Below are 14,174 nucleotides of genomic sequence, written 5' to 3' on the forward strand. Positions count from 1 at the left end.
CATGCCCTCAAAGAACCACCAACACACACAGGAAGTCACACATGTTGTTCATCCATAAGCAACACTTTCGACACTGCTGTTTTATCACACTAGTGAAAAACTATTGTTCACATAAATCAAGTGTTAGGCCTTATTAGAAAACATTTGATGACCCGAAAAGTACATTTGCCTCTACGCTTTCGAATAAGTAGTTTTGTTAGTTTTCTGAATACAAATGTTTTGAATTAAAACATTTTATCAAAATTAGATGCAATTAATGAGACACTAGCGATTAACCGCGATGAATGTCATTGTCATACACACAAAGTGGGGCTGTCAAACGATTAAAATTTTTAATCGAGTTAATCACAGCTTAAAAATGAATTACCGTAATTTTCGCACTATATAAGACGCACCTGACTATAAGCCGCTACCCACCAAATTTGGCACGAAAACAGCATTTGCTCATAGATAAGCCGCACTGGACTATTAGCCGCAGCTGTCCTCACTGTGTAATGGGATATTTACATCAAAATATATTAACCGGTAACAGTTTATTTGACAGCAACATCATACGACTGTCATAAGACCAAATGAACCAGCATGAAGCTTTGCAGTTAATTGGTTCAAAGCTTCATTTCTTCAAAAAGGTTCATTTGGCCATCACTGCTCTCTTGGGGGAGACAGTTAACCTCTGCTACTACCTGCTGTCAACACTGTTGTCATCCAACATGCCTCCTAGCATGCACTGCAGCACTACAGATGTAAATAGCAATCAAAATTCATGCTCTGTGTTAATTATTTCTTCAGTTACTGTTCCAGTTGTTTCATTAATTGCTAGTTATGGTATTTGGTCACACTTCTTTGACAGTGGTACCTTATGACTGTCATTATACAATCATAATTATGACATAACATTGTCATGAGCATTTATAAATGATTATAACAGATGTCATTTAGTGTTATATGGAAAATTATCTCACTTTTGAATGGATGTAAAAGATCCTAGCTGGACATAAATGGAGTTAGTGACATAATTTGCCGGATGACACTTAATGACAAGCATTCAGTATCGCCCATGATATTGTCATGTCATAATTATGACGGTCTTATGACAGTCTTATGACGCCACTGTCAAATCAAATGTTACCTATTAACCCCCCCCAAAAATCAACAAATAAGCCGCACTTGACTATAAGCCGCAGGATTCAAAATGAAGGAAAAAAGTAGTGGCTTATAGTCCGAAAATTATGGTAATCGTAATTAATTGCAATTCAAACCATCTCTAAAATATGCCAAGAAAGACCGCAAACAGTTTGCTGAAGAAATGTCAACAAAGCACATGGATTGCTGGAACCATGTCCTATGGTCTGATGAGACCGGCGGGCTTTCTTGTGTTCCGTCTTCAGAAGAGGCTTCCTCCTGGGGTGACAGCCATGCACACTGATTTGATGTAGAGTGCGGCGTATGGTCTGAGCACTAACAGGCTCACCCTCCACTTCTTCAATCTCTGACAAAATCTGACATTTTGGAGGGAAAATGACAAGCAGCACTCAATTTGGACATTTAAGGATGTACGTAGTTTCTAAGGGGTGTACTCACTTTTGTTGCCAGGGGTTTAGATATTAAGGGCTACATTTTGAGTTATTTTGAGGGGAAAACTCGATTATATAAGCTGCACACAGACTACTTTTCATTGTGTCAAAGTGTCATTTTGTCAATGTTGTCCCAAAAAAAGATATACTTAAATATCTGCAGAAATGTGAGGGGTGTACTCACTTTTGTGATACACTGTACTTAGAAATCCAGACAATGAGTGTGTTTTGTCCCTCGACTGCCACCGTAGTTCCCTGTTTACTTGTCCATCCATTGTTCTTCACAGTCACATGAGTGCTGGCTTCACAAGCGGTGTTGGGAATAACACCGTTATAAATAACGCTGTTACATAATGGCGTTATTTTTGCAGTAACGGGGTAATCTAATTATTTTTCCCGCTGTTACAACGCCGTTACCGTTACTGACGGTCATAAGCGGTGCGTTACTTAATATGAATAAATTGAAGAAACTACCAGCTGTGGCGAGTCTACTCTGCCCTGTTTATTTGTCATCCAAGACATCCAAGACACATGTTTTGTTTTGTGCTTTTTCTTAGCAAAGATATACCACACGGGACGTGCTAGCACTCTGTTTCTTTAATAGCACATATAACTTCAACATTAACACAAACGTACGGCTCTCGGCAGGCCGTGTCTCTAACTCCCGCATCATGTGAGCAAAACAATATTGGCGCCGTGTGCACTTTAGGGTGCCTCGGATAATTCTGTATCAGAATATTACAGCACGTACTTCTTATGACTCCAGGCTGTTTGTCCCTGCTCATTCAATTAGACTTTGCTTTCCAAAGCTTGCTAACATTTCTGTTTTTGCTACACCTGAATGCTAGCCTCGTTCCCATCCCCCACTGTCAGCCATGCTGCTTCCATCTTGAGGATGGAAGATGCTTTGAGGGTGACAGGAGGAGTAGGGGGACGAGGCTACCTGCACCTAAGCCTGTCGCAATATGCAATAATTCCATTTATCGCGCGATAAATAAAAATGAAGGCGGTAACTTTTTCGCTGCGATTTATCGCCTCGCGTGTACATGTGTGCGCGCGTGCGGCAGACGTACTGTTAAAAGTTCGGATTCCTCGTTACCAACTGCGCAAAATGCATCGTCGTTCCAGGCCCGGCAAAAACTAGCGCCGGACCCAATCGTTCCCATTATATCCTATTGTTCAACGTATACCGGCCGCGTGAGTCCTCCGGAGTGACTGGGACCATCTATGGCGCGCCGGTGTTGTTGACGTGTGGGCGCTCCCGTCAGGAGTGACATTTCACGTGGGGCGGCTATTTTTCGGCACAACGCCGGATATTTACAACGAAGTCCGCCAAAACATTGTTACCGACTTGGTTGAACAACCTCGCTTTGACAACGAACGGCTGCTTCAAACTCGTCCTGTTTATGAAAGTCGATTGTCATATGCGGGTGTTGTGTAGTAATGAGCAGACGTGACTTCAGCGGCGCTTGCTAACTTTTTTAATGCGCGCACACACTAGATATCATGAAATGGCAAACTAGATGTGTTACGTCCCATGCCATTGGCTACGTGAACCCAGAGTGATAATGGGACACGTAGTCCATATACTACATCGATGAATTCTAAACTGTCATGACTGAATGGAAGTTAAGAAGGCCAAATCAATCCCAACCAGTGACTATAGATAATGTTGCAAATATTGTTAATTCAGTACGTGACATAGATGGATTCGGACCACAAATAGCATGTCTTGCTCCTGTAGTAAACCTAGCTGCTAAGAGAGCTGTAGCAATCAACAGTGTGCCCTGCCTCACTTTACAAACAGTAAAGATTGTTCTCAGCACTTTTATACAAATTTTTTTCAGATCAGTTAAGAAGCACATAAATATTATGCACTAAAATGCATGTTTATATGATGGCAATTTAATTTTTGCTCGTTATCAAAAAAAATATAGATATATAATTTTTTTTTTTTTTTTTTTTTTTACAGAGCATTAAATGTATTGAATCGGATCGAAAATCGTGTCCCCTGTATCAAAAATCGTACCGAACCATGACTTAACTGTATCGTTGCATCCCAATGGAACACCATTGCAGAAGCTATGACGGGAAAAGTTTTCATTTGCCTAAATGCTTAAGTTATTAAGTGCTTTTTTAAAATTAATTTATTTATTTTTTAAACACATTTATTCTGTGTTTCTGTGCCGTATCAATATTGTTGTTTTTTACTTAAGAGGCATGGTCTATTATTTTTAGTTGTGATTTCTTAAAAAGTGTTTTTGAATTTAAGAGGTAATATTTATCGCGTTTAAATGGGTGTACTTGATCTATTAATATATACTGTATTCTCACTATGTTATTGTAAACTGGTTAAAAAAAATGGGGGGGGGGGCGCAATAATATCACATATCGCAATAATTTATGAGAATAATTATCGCACACTAAAATTTGTTATCGCGACAGGCCTACCTGCACCACCTTGATAGATGCGATGGAAGTGATGGTGATTGGCTGTGGGTTAGAGTCATGTGTCATGGTAAGCCAATCAGAGCCGGTGTTTTCACACACAAACCGGAACAGCCCGTGCGGCAAACATACACACGCAAAACAGATGCAGAGGGATATGATGGCAGAGCATTTAAAGGAAAAATTTTCCTTTACGAGGTGAAGATATGAACACTATTTCAAGTCAAAATACTTGAAGCACAGTAGGCTATGTCTACTTGACCAGTTGTCTCAAGTTGTGAGAGTTCGATTTAATTGATTAAACTCACTTTATATTGTTTACTGCTGATTGTTATTTTATTATATTGTTTACTGTTTATTTTTGTTGCACTTCATGTGTAGGATAAATCTGTTGCTGGTGAGGTGCAATAAATATTACAAGGTTCTATAACACAACTACCTGTCTGTTCTTCTCTATTCAACTGACTCGAATACTGCTCAGAAAATTTCAAATTCTTTGACATACAACAACTTCTTTTTAAAGTAACGGAAATAATTACTTTCCCTGATAACTAGTTAATTTTACTATAGAGTAATTCAGTTACTAACTCAGTTAGTTACTCACTACTTCTTCCGCAAAGTAAGTACTTTTTTAAAGTAACGTGCCCAACACTGTTCACAACGTACAAGACCTTTGATAGTTTGTATATTGTGACTAAATATTGCCATCCAGTGTATTTGTCAAGCTAAACGACAGCTAAACGAAGTGTTTGAATAGTTTGTCCAAAGTCTGAGCCACATTAATACATATTGAAGCGCTTTTCTTTTTGTGAACATTTTTTTTTTTTTTTGAGAGATAGGAATATTATTTTTGCTGTGCTTTCACTAAATGATACTTATGTTTGTTGTGAAGTACGTAGTTGCCGAAGCTTATGCCAATAAACGGCGCGGTCCAATGATCGCCTGTGTCGACTCGCCTTTTTCTGCCTCTGAGCTCTCATTGTGCAAAAAACGGTGCCATTGTAATCTGAGGCAATGCATGAGCGGGTCATTCCGTGAGTGCGTTAAAGCCGTCAAATATTTTAACATTATTAATTGAAAAAATTAATTACAGCTAATTAACTCGATAAGTTTGACAGCACTAACACAAAGCCATAATAGATTAGTAAGTAATATACAGAATGGTAATAGTCATACCCTAATCTGTCCTGACTTCCCTTTTTCTGTCCAATTAGTTATTCTATGTGTCTCCTTGGCAAATTAAGTCATAATGCACTTTTAATGCTATTCACAGCTAGGTAGCAAATATACTAGGGCTGCAGCTATCGAATATTTCAGTAATTGAGTAATCGACTGAAAATTCTATCGATTAATCGAGTAATCGGATAAAACAAATATATTTTTTGGTGAAGAGCAATTATAAATATACATGAGAAAACAAGACATTTCATCTAATCTTGAACCATTTTCAGTCAATCAATATCTTTATTTTCGATGTATATTGTTGAAAACAGCCAACAATTGCATCTCAAATGTAACTAGAATTAGAGCCTAGTTCGGGCCTAAAAAATCCAGCCAGACCCGACACGGCCCGCTGGTATTGAGGCCCGACCCGGCCCGAGCTCGATCACTTAACTAGATTTGCAGGCCCGAGCCCGAAAAACCCGATTTTTTTTTTTTTTTTGAGTGACGCGGAAAAAACGCAGCAGCAGCAATTTATTTTCATTTCTTCGAGTTGGCAGAAAAAAACGCAAGTTTTCTTCATGTTTAAATAATCTACATATTTTTTTGAGAATTATCAAAGCATTCACACAACGAAATAACGCTGGGAAAGTTTGTTAAACATATTTCTGAGTGTGTGGGATATTGTTCTCACATGGACGCGCCTCTCTGACAAGGAGAGGGAACAGCAGCAAAAAAAAAAAAAAAAAAAAAACTACAAATGCTTTGAAATAACATTCTTTATTGTAACGACAACAATACCAAAATAAAAAATAAAAATGAAATAAAAGCTTTAAACTACGGGCTGGCCTTGACTGCAGTCGGCAACTTGCGGCCCTCGCCTCATGTCTTGCTCTTTACAAAGGATAATAAAGATGTTTGAGCAGTTTCTTTTTTGCCCGCACAGCTTTTAAGATGCCTGCTCAGCGTCGAAGTGCCAGTTTTTTTGCTGTCGTACGAGAGCAATGTGCCGCACTTGTTACATTCGACGAAGCCGACACAGTTTTTTGTTGCATCTTCCACGATCAAATGAAATTCTTTCCACACCTCACTCCTACCGGTGCATTCTTGCCTCTTCCATTCCCCCGTCTTCAGTTTGTTTTTAGCTTCTTTCTGCTCCATATTGGAAAAGTACCAAGAGGATGAGTTGTGTACACTCGGTGCAGAGAGGGAGAAAATGAAAATGAGGGCGGGGCCTCGGCCGTGCGCAAACGGTACAGCGGGAGGACAAGAAGAAAAAGCGGCCGGCGCCACGGCGTTCGTGCACACGCACAAGCAAGAGCGCAATACAGAGAGCCTGCTCTCCATTTAATTTTTTTTTTTTTTTTTTTAAATAATTTATTAGTCCGGCATGGCGGCCCGACCCGACCTGACCCGAACGTGTATGCTTAAAATGTGGGCCCGACCAGACCCGAATGTCGGGTCGGGTTCGGGCACAAAATCTAACCTCTAACTAGAATAAAAAAAGACTAATTCACTGCTTTCACTCAAAAAACCTTTAGATCTTATTTAAAAAAAAATATATATATATATATTTCTTAGCTTAGCGCTCTACTGCTTAAGGTTGGCGGCTGTTTACTAACACTGCCCAGACGCGGCCGAGTCTGTCATTAAGCATCTAGTTCAACATACATGTGATCTCTATGAGACTCATCAGACGCTACCTGCTGCCAACGTAGCATCGTGCGGGCTAGTATTTAGCAACGTCGGCGTCGTTTGTAGCGGCTGTCGGTTGCAGTAAGTTTTTTTTTTTTTTGCTTCTTCCTCTACGCACGTGACATCAGCGCGTTGTCCCGCATTAAAAGTAGTCGGAGCAAAACGTGATGCTTAGAGCTGTCAAAATAAACGATTACTCGAGGTGAATAAAATTACTCGGATCAGTTTTTAAACTCGAGTTGCTCGAGTATTCGTTTCAGCTCTAAAATATACAGTTAATTTTTTTCTCCAAAATTCAAAGAGTGCCAGGACACCTTCTAAAAACACATCAAGACTTTTGGTACAGTCCAAATATGGCAAAATGGTGTACTCTCTTTTTTTTTTTTTTTTGGGTGGGGTGTTGGGGGTTCAATTTTTGGCACTATTGTGCTTTTCTTTGGTGGTACTCAGGTGACTAAGTTCCGCTCTGAGACCTCCAATTTGGCCAAATTTCAAAATTGTCCTATACGCATGTGTGATACATAATTGGAAAGCTTAAAATCTATTTTCTGGGGGAAGATTTTTTTTTTTTTTAACAGGAGGGCATTTTTTGACACCTTAGAAGTAGGTCAAATCAGAGGAGTGAAAAATAGACATTTTTGAGACCTTTGGAGGTCTCAAAAAGAGGTGAGTAGCATAATAACTTAATGCCACCTCACCCTGTTTGGTTCTTATCCTTGGAACACACAACAGACCAGTTCCAGGTGACCTCAAGGGTCAGCAACCCACTGCTGTAGAGCCGCATGCTGCTCTTTAGCTCTGCCCTAGTGGCTCACTAGAGCTTTTTCAAAAATGTTAGAAAATGGAAAAAGATGGGGGAGGGGAAATATATATTTTTTGTTTTAAATGGTTTCTATAGGGCGGCGAACATTACACAAACATTTTTCTAATTCATTAATGTTGCAATGATGTTAAACTTGAGGCAGCATCGTACAACAGAGTAGTCACGTAGTGCTTCATTCTCTATAGGATGCACTGCAGGGAAAATAAATATTTAATCACGCAGGCTCATTATGTTTATGTAGCCAACGAAGTAATTTTGATAGTAGGCTAATATAGATGCATACAGCATGTGTTGCCTTCATTATTAGGCTTATATTTATTTATTTTATTTCCTTTCAAAATAAAAGCACGTCATGTTCGTCATAGTGTAAAGCGCTTTGAGCGCCTTGAAAGGTGGAAAAGCGCTATATAGGTATGACACCATTTGCCATTTACCATTCTCGGGCGTGGATTGGTAACAATCCAATCGTACAGCATTCATTTGTGTTTACATTCAATTAAACCCGAAAAGGGCTGATGGGAGAAGTCGAAGCTTATCAGATCCCGTCCCCAGTATACCAGAGGACGCAAATTATCGAATAACAATTGTGACATTTCAGATTGTGTGATGATTACAAGTAGTGATGCACGATAATAAATTTTTCGACCGATACCGATAACCGATAATTTCCTCCTCATTCCAACCGATTACCGATGTCAAGCCCATAATTCTTTTAAAAGATTTATGTAAAATTTTAAAGTATACACAAAAGAAAATATTACTGTGCAAAAATATAATTTATTGCTCTTTTTGTCCAACATAAAATATGAACAAGTCGTCAATTCAAACATCTAAATAATGACAGATTGTCTGACATTGTGTAATGGTAAACCTTTGGCAACAATTGCTTACAGAGTAAATACCTAAGTTGCACAAAAATGCCTTTAAAAGTAAGCCATTCCTAACATATATAACATTAATACACTGCAAAACACACCTCCTTAAAACTAGTCAGTTTTAAGTGAAAATCTATTGGCAATAAGTGAAATTATCTGCCATGGCCTCAAGTGTATTTCTCAGATTTCTTGGAAGAAAAATAGCTAGCTGAAAATAATCTTAACAGCCTTGTTTTAAGCAATACATTATTATACTTAATCCTAAAAAAAAAACTTGGAAGAAGGAAAGATTTTGAATAATATTTGTGGCTACAGAATATTGATTTAAGAATTTGATTATCTACTGTGACTGTAATTGAGCAGAGAAATAAGTTAAATAATTTGAAAAGTGATTGCTAATGTTATATGCTTTGTTGCACACTGTGAAAATGGTTAACTCAAAAGAGCGAGATGTCATGTACCCATTCTGCAGCGCTTTGTTTACATTTGCGGCACTCACGACATTTGCTTTACAGCAGCTAAACTGATACACGGCAGTACTATTTGGATGAAGTTGGAGCTCGCATCTCCGCGCGTGTTGTTTTGTGCCTGAGTTTTGTTAAGCCGAAAATAAAGGCAGCGTCACAAAGTCATCTGACCGCTTGTCATTTTACATACTGAATGCATTATTGACTGGCTGCCTTCGTTTTCTCCATGTTTAAATTATCATCTAACCAGTGTGCCGTCATATAAGCTTGCTTACTGGACATCACTTTTTCATGAAGAATGGTGGTCGTATAAACTGCATTATTTTTTTATCCAGGGCTTTGGTTCTCGGGTCATTGAGGTAAAAAAAAAAAAATCATGTCTCGTCTCGGCGGCGGTTACGTTTGTACCGGATAATCCGCCCGCACCGGCCGGTTTGCCGCGACGTATTCGGGGCCTGGGCGGCGGCGGCCTGCCGGACCGGCGGGCTCCATCGGAAGACGGCTACTTGCCGACTATCGGTCTCCAGTCGTGCCGGTGTTTAGCCTTAGATGCGAATTTAACACCCGCCTTCGGCTGCATTCCCAAACAGCCCGACTCTGTATCGTCACAAGCCCTGCAGTTTAACTAATTTAGTGTTTACAATAGCTTTAGCATTCCCGCTAGCAGCAGCCTCGTATTCGTTCCAAAAATCTTTGTGATGCAGTTTTAAATGGCTGCTGGGTTAGTGGTTTTGAATGAGGACGCTTTCTTTCTGCCTCGTGGAACTTCTACGGTACATGTTTCGCGGATTGCGAGAGCGTCGTTTTTTTAGTAACAGCCGCCATAATATTCAACTACTTCTTGTCGTGTAACTCCGCCTCCTCAACCCCTCCTCCTTCAGGGGCTTCAGAGAGGGGAGGGGTTGAGGAGGCGGCGTGCTGAATTCTTCGGTTGCGCACATTTGAAGGCTAAATCAAGTATATAATTATTGGATTGCATTATCAGTTGAATTTTTTTATTATCTGGATTATCTGTGTGACGTCATAATTGCCATTATCGGCCGATAATTATCGGTGACCGATATTATCGTGTATCTTTAATTACAAGTTGTCCCAATAGTCCTAATAGTCGTTGTCGATCACGGCGATTAGTTGGTTTTGTTGATTCGATCCGGTAGATTAGTTCATAGCACAGTTTGAATTAGTTCATTTTGTTGATTCAATCCATTAGATAGCAGGCATGAAAGTGGGTCAGTGGTTAAAAAGGTGAGAAGGGTGTGGAGGAAATATGATCCGGTAGGGCTGTCCCAAACGACTAATTTCCTCCCGATTAGTCAGCCGATTATTTTTACATTTAGTCAACTAATTTATTTTTTTTTTTACTGATTTAGCAATCAAATTTTTGTTGACTCTTATTAATTCACAAAACCAATTTGGAACACTTACATTTTTTATTAAAGTACAAATAAACATGTAAATAACAATCACACATGAACACTGAGGTCAAATGCTGATAGCATTTTCTAGTGCAAAAGAATGGAATAAACAGATTCAGAACACTGACTTCACCTTTCCAACAATATTAAAAAAAAAAAAAAAATCTAGGATTATTATCATAGTATACTACTACATATAACCGTATTATAATTAGGGCTGTCAAACGATTAAAATGTTTAATCGAGTTAATAACATCTTAAAAATTAATTTATCCTAATTAATCGCAATTCAAACCATCTATAAAATATGCCATATTTTTCTGTAAATTATTGTTGGAATGGAAAGATAAGACAAGACATATATACAATGAACATACTGTACATGAGTACTGTATTTGTTTATTATAACAATAAATCAATATGGCATTAACATTATTAGCATTCTGTTAAAGCGATCCATGGATAGAAAGACTTGAAGTTCTTAAAAGATAAATATTAGTACAAGTTATAGCAATTTTATATTTAAACCCCTCTTAATGTTTTCGTTTTAATAAAATTTGTAAAATTTTCAATCAAAAATAAACTAGTAGCTCGCCACTGTTGATGTCAATAATTACACAATGCTCATAGTGCTGAAACCCATAAAATCAGTCACACCCAAGCGCCAGCAGAGGGCGAAAAAACACAAAAAAACACAAGTAACAAGTGGAAAAGACACTGTGCTGTCATTTTAATCTGAGTGGGACATGTGCGTTAATTGTGTCAAGATATTTTAATGTGATTAATCTAAAGAAATTAATTACCGCCCGTTAACGCAATAATTTTGACAGCCCTAATTATCATTATAATATTAATTGCCAATCCTATTTTTTAAAAAGGGTGTCATTTTAAAGTTATTCTTAGTGTAAAATCTGAATTCTGTAGTATTATAGTTTTTGCATATTATAGTATTAATTCTGAAGTATGTCGGATTAACTCCAGAAATCGTGATTTATATGACAAACGTGACGTGCTTTTATTTTGAAATGTTCACCGGAAGTACGTTCGCTAAACCGCTAACAACTTTACACTCCGCAAAAAACACTTTTCGTCATTGCTTGTGGTGTCACTGATAAAATTTTTTTTTTTTTTGTTGCCATTTTTTCGTTTGCAAATGCTGTTAACCAGCGATTTTTTCATGTTTGAAGTGTCACCTTTTCACCGCAAGTTTGCGGTTTGGAAAAGACTGCCAATGTTTTATAGCAGGCTAAAGTAGGTTGTCTTTTTTCCCCCATTAGTCTCGGTGTAGCAATGCTAATGTTTACAGTGTCTGCTATAGATGTGTTTCCTTATTTTGTATGTGTGAACTGTAATCCTACGGCGTGTTGTTGACCAATAAACATCTGGACACAACAATTGGAGTCTCATATGTCTTCTACACGCATGCACAAATGTATGCACGCAGTGTTAAAACGCAGCCGTGAAAATTACTGTCCTCATTTTTATTTACCTTACGATAAATGGACTCATTGCATATCGCGACAGGCTTAGCAACTTCAATAAAACATGTCGTTCGTTAGTTAGATGGACTTACGCCCCCCCCCCCCCCCCCTAAAAATTTTCTCCTCGGATCTACACAATTTACGTAGGTGACCCTTTTTGACTTGAAAACGGCGAATTTCGCCGAAAGGTGAGTGATTTTCATGCTCGTCACGGTCTTCATTCCTTACTGCGTTCCGACGAACGATCATCTCTAGGTTGTGTAGCTCCATGATAATTTTCATTACCATTCTGGTTGTGGCAATATTGGATGCAGCTAGGTTGTTCTTCACCTGTGATATGTCGTCACAGGCCTTGTTGAGGCTGGCGTGCACTCCAGTGATAGCGCTCACGGCCGTAGTGTTCAATTCCACTGATTTCCTTTGGCCCTCCAGCACTTTCATGATGATCTGACGAATCCAGTGGGCTCCGAGCCCTTGCAAAAGAATCAGAGCTATCAGCGTGATAAACAGGTAGATGTCCTCGACGTCCTCAACTTCGACTGTGGTCAAACACAGCGGCCGCCATTTTCCGCAGCTATCCTCCATAAATCCAGACTTGAAAGTTTTGCCAGGACATGGGTGTTGTCGAGGTTCTGTTCGCATTGTAGAGAAGATCTTGTCCAGAGCACTTAGTGACCAGTTTACCAATTCCATGTCTTTACAGATTCTGTATAATTCTTATTATCAACAATCAGAGTTTGCTGTCTATTCGAGGGCTTACAGAACCAAATAACAGTCTGTCCTAAATATAAGATTTTAATCTTTTGCGACTCTAGACATATTGTTTTATTTATTTTTTTGTCCAATATGGCTCTTTCAACATTTTGGGTTGCCGACCCCTGGTCTAGATGCTTTATAGGGGTCAAGCAAATCAAACATCTAGGGGGGGAAAGAAGTATTTAGTCAACCACTAAATGTGCAAGTTCTCCCACTTGACCTGTAATTGTCAACATGGGTACACTTCAACCATGAGAGACAGAATGCGGAAAAAAACCCAGAAAATCACAGTTTGATTTAAAAAAATTTTTTTGCAAATCATGGCGGAAAATAAGTATTTGGTCAATACCAAAAGTTCATCTCAATACTTTGTTATGTACCCTTTGTTGGCAATAACGGAGGCCAAATGTTTTCTGTAACTCTTCACAAGCTTTTCACACACTGTTGCTGATATTTTGGCCCATTCCTCCATGCAGATCTCCTCCAGAGCAGTTATGTTTTGGGGTTGCCGTTGGGCAACACGGATTTTCAACTCCCTCCACAGATTTTCTATGGGGTTGAGATCTGGAGACTGGCTAGGCCACTCCAGTACCTTGAAATACTTCTTACGAAGCCACTCCTTTGTTGCCCTGATTGTGTGTTTGGGATCATTGTCATGCTGAAAGACCCAGCCACGTCATCTTCAATGCCCTTGCTGATGGAAGGAGATTTTCACTCAAAATCTCTCGATACATGGCCCCATTTAGTCTTTCCTTTACACAGATCATTTGTCCTGGTCCCTTAGCAGAAAAACAGCCCCAAAGCATGATGTTTCCACCCCCATGCTTCACACTGGGTATGGTGTTCTTCTGATGCAATTGAGTATTCTTTCTCCTCCAAACACGAGAACCTGCGTTTCTACCAAAGAGTTCCATTTTGGTTTCATCTGACCATAAAACATTCTCCCAGTCCTCTTCTGGATCATTCAAATGCTCGCTAGCGAACCGCAGATGGGCCTGGACATGCACTGACTTCAGCAGGGGGACACGTTTGGCTGTGCAGGATTTGAGTCCCTGGGGGCTCATTGTGTTACTGATAGTAGCCTTTGTTACTGTGGTCCCAACTCTCTATAGGACATTAACTAGGTCCCCCCGTGTGGTTCTGGGATTTTTGCTCACCGTTCTTGTTATCATTTTGACGCCACGGGGTAAGATTTTGCATGGAGCCCCAGATCGAGGGAGATTATCAGTGGTCTTGTATGTCTTCCATTTTCTAATAATTGATCCCACAGTTTATTTCTTTACACCAAGCATTTTACCTATTGAAGATTCAGTCTTCCCAGCCTGGTGCAGGTCTACAATTTCGTCTCTTGTGTCCTTCGACAGCTCTTTGGTCTTGGCCATAGTGGAGTTTGACAGACTGCGATTGTGGACATGTGTCTTTTATATCGATAATGAGTTAAAACAGGTGCGATTAATACAGGTAATGAGTGGAGCCTCG

The sequence above is a fragment of the Corythoichthys intestinalis genome, chromosome 4, assembly GCF_030265065.1.
Source record: "Corythoichthys intestinalis isolate RoL2023-P3 chromosome 4, ASM3026506v1, whole genome shotgun sequence".
In the NCBI taxonomy this organism is placed as follows: Eukaryota; Metazoa; Chordata; class Actinopteri; order Syngnathiformes; family Syngnathidae; genus Corythoichthys; species Corythoichthys intestinalis.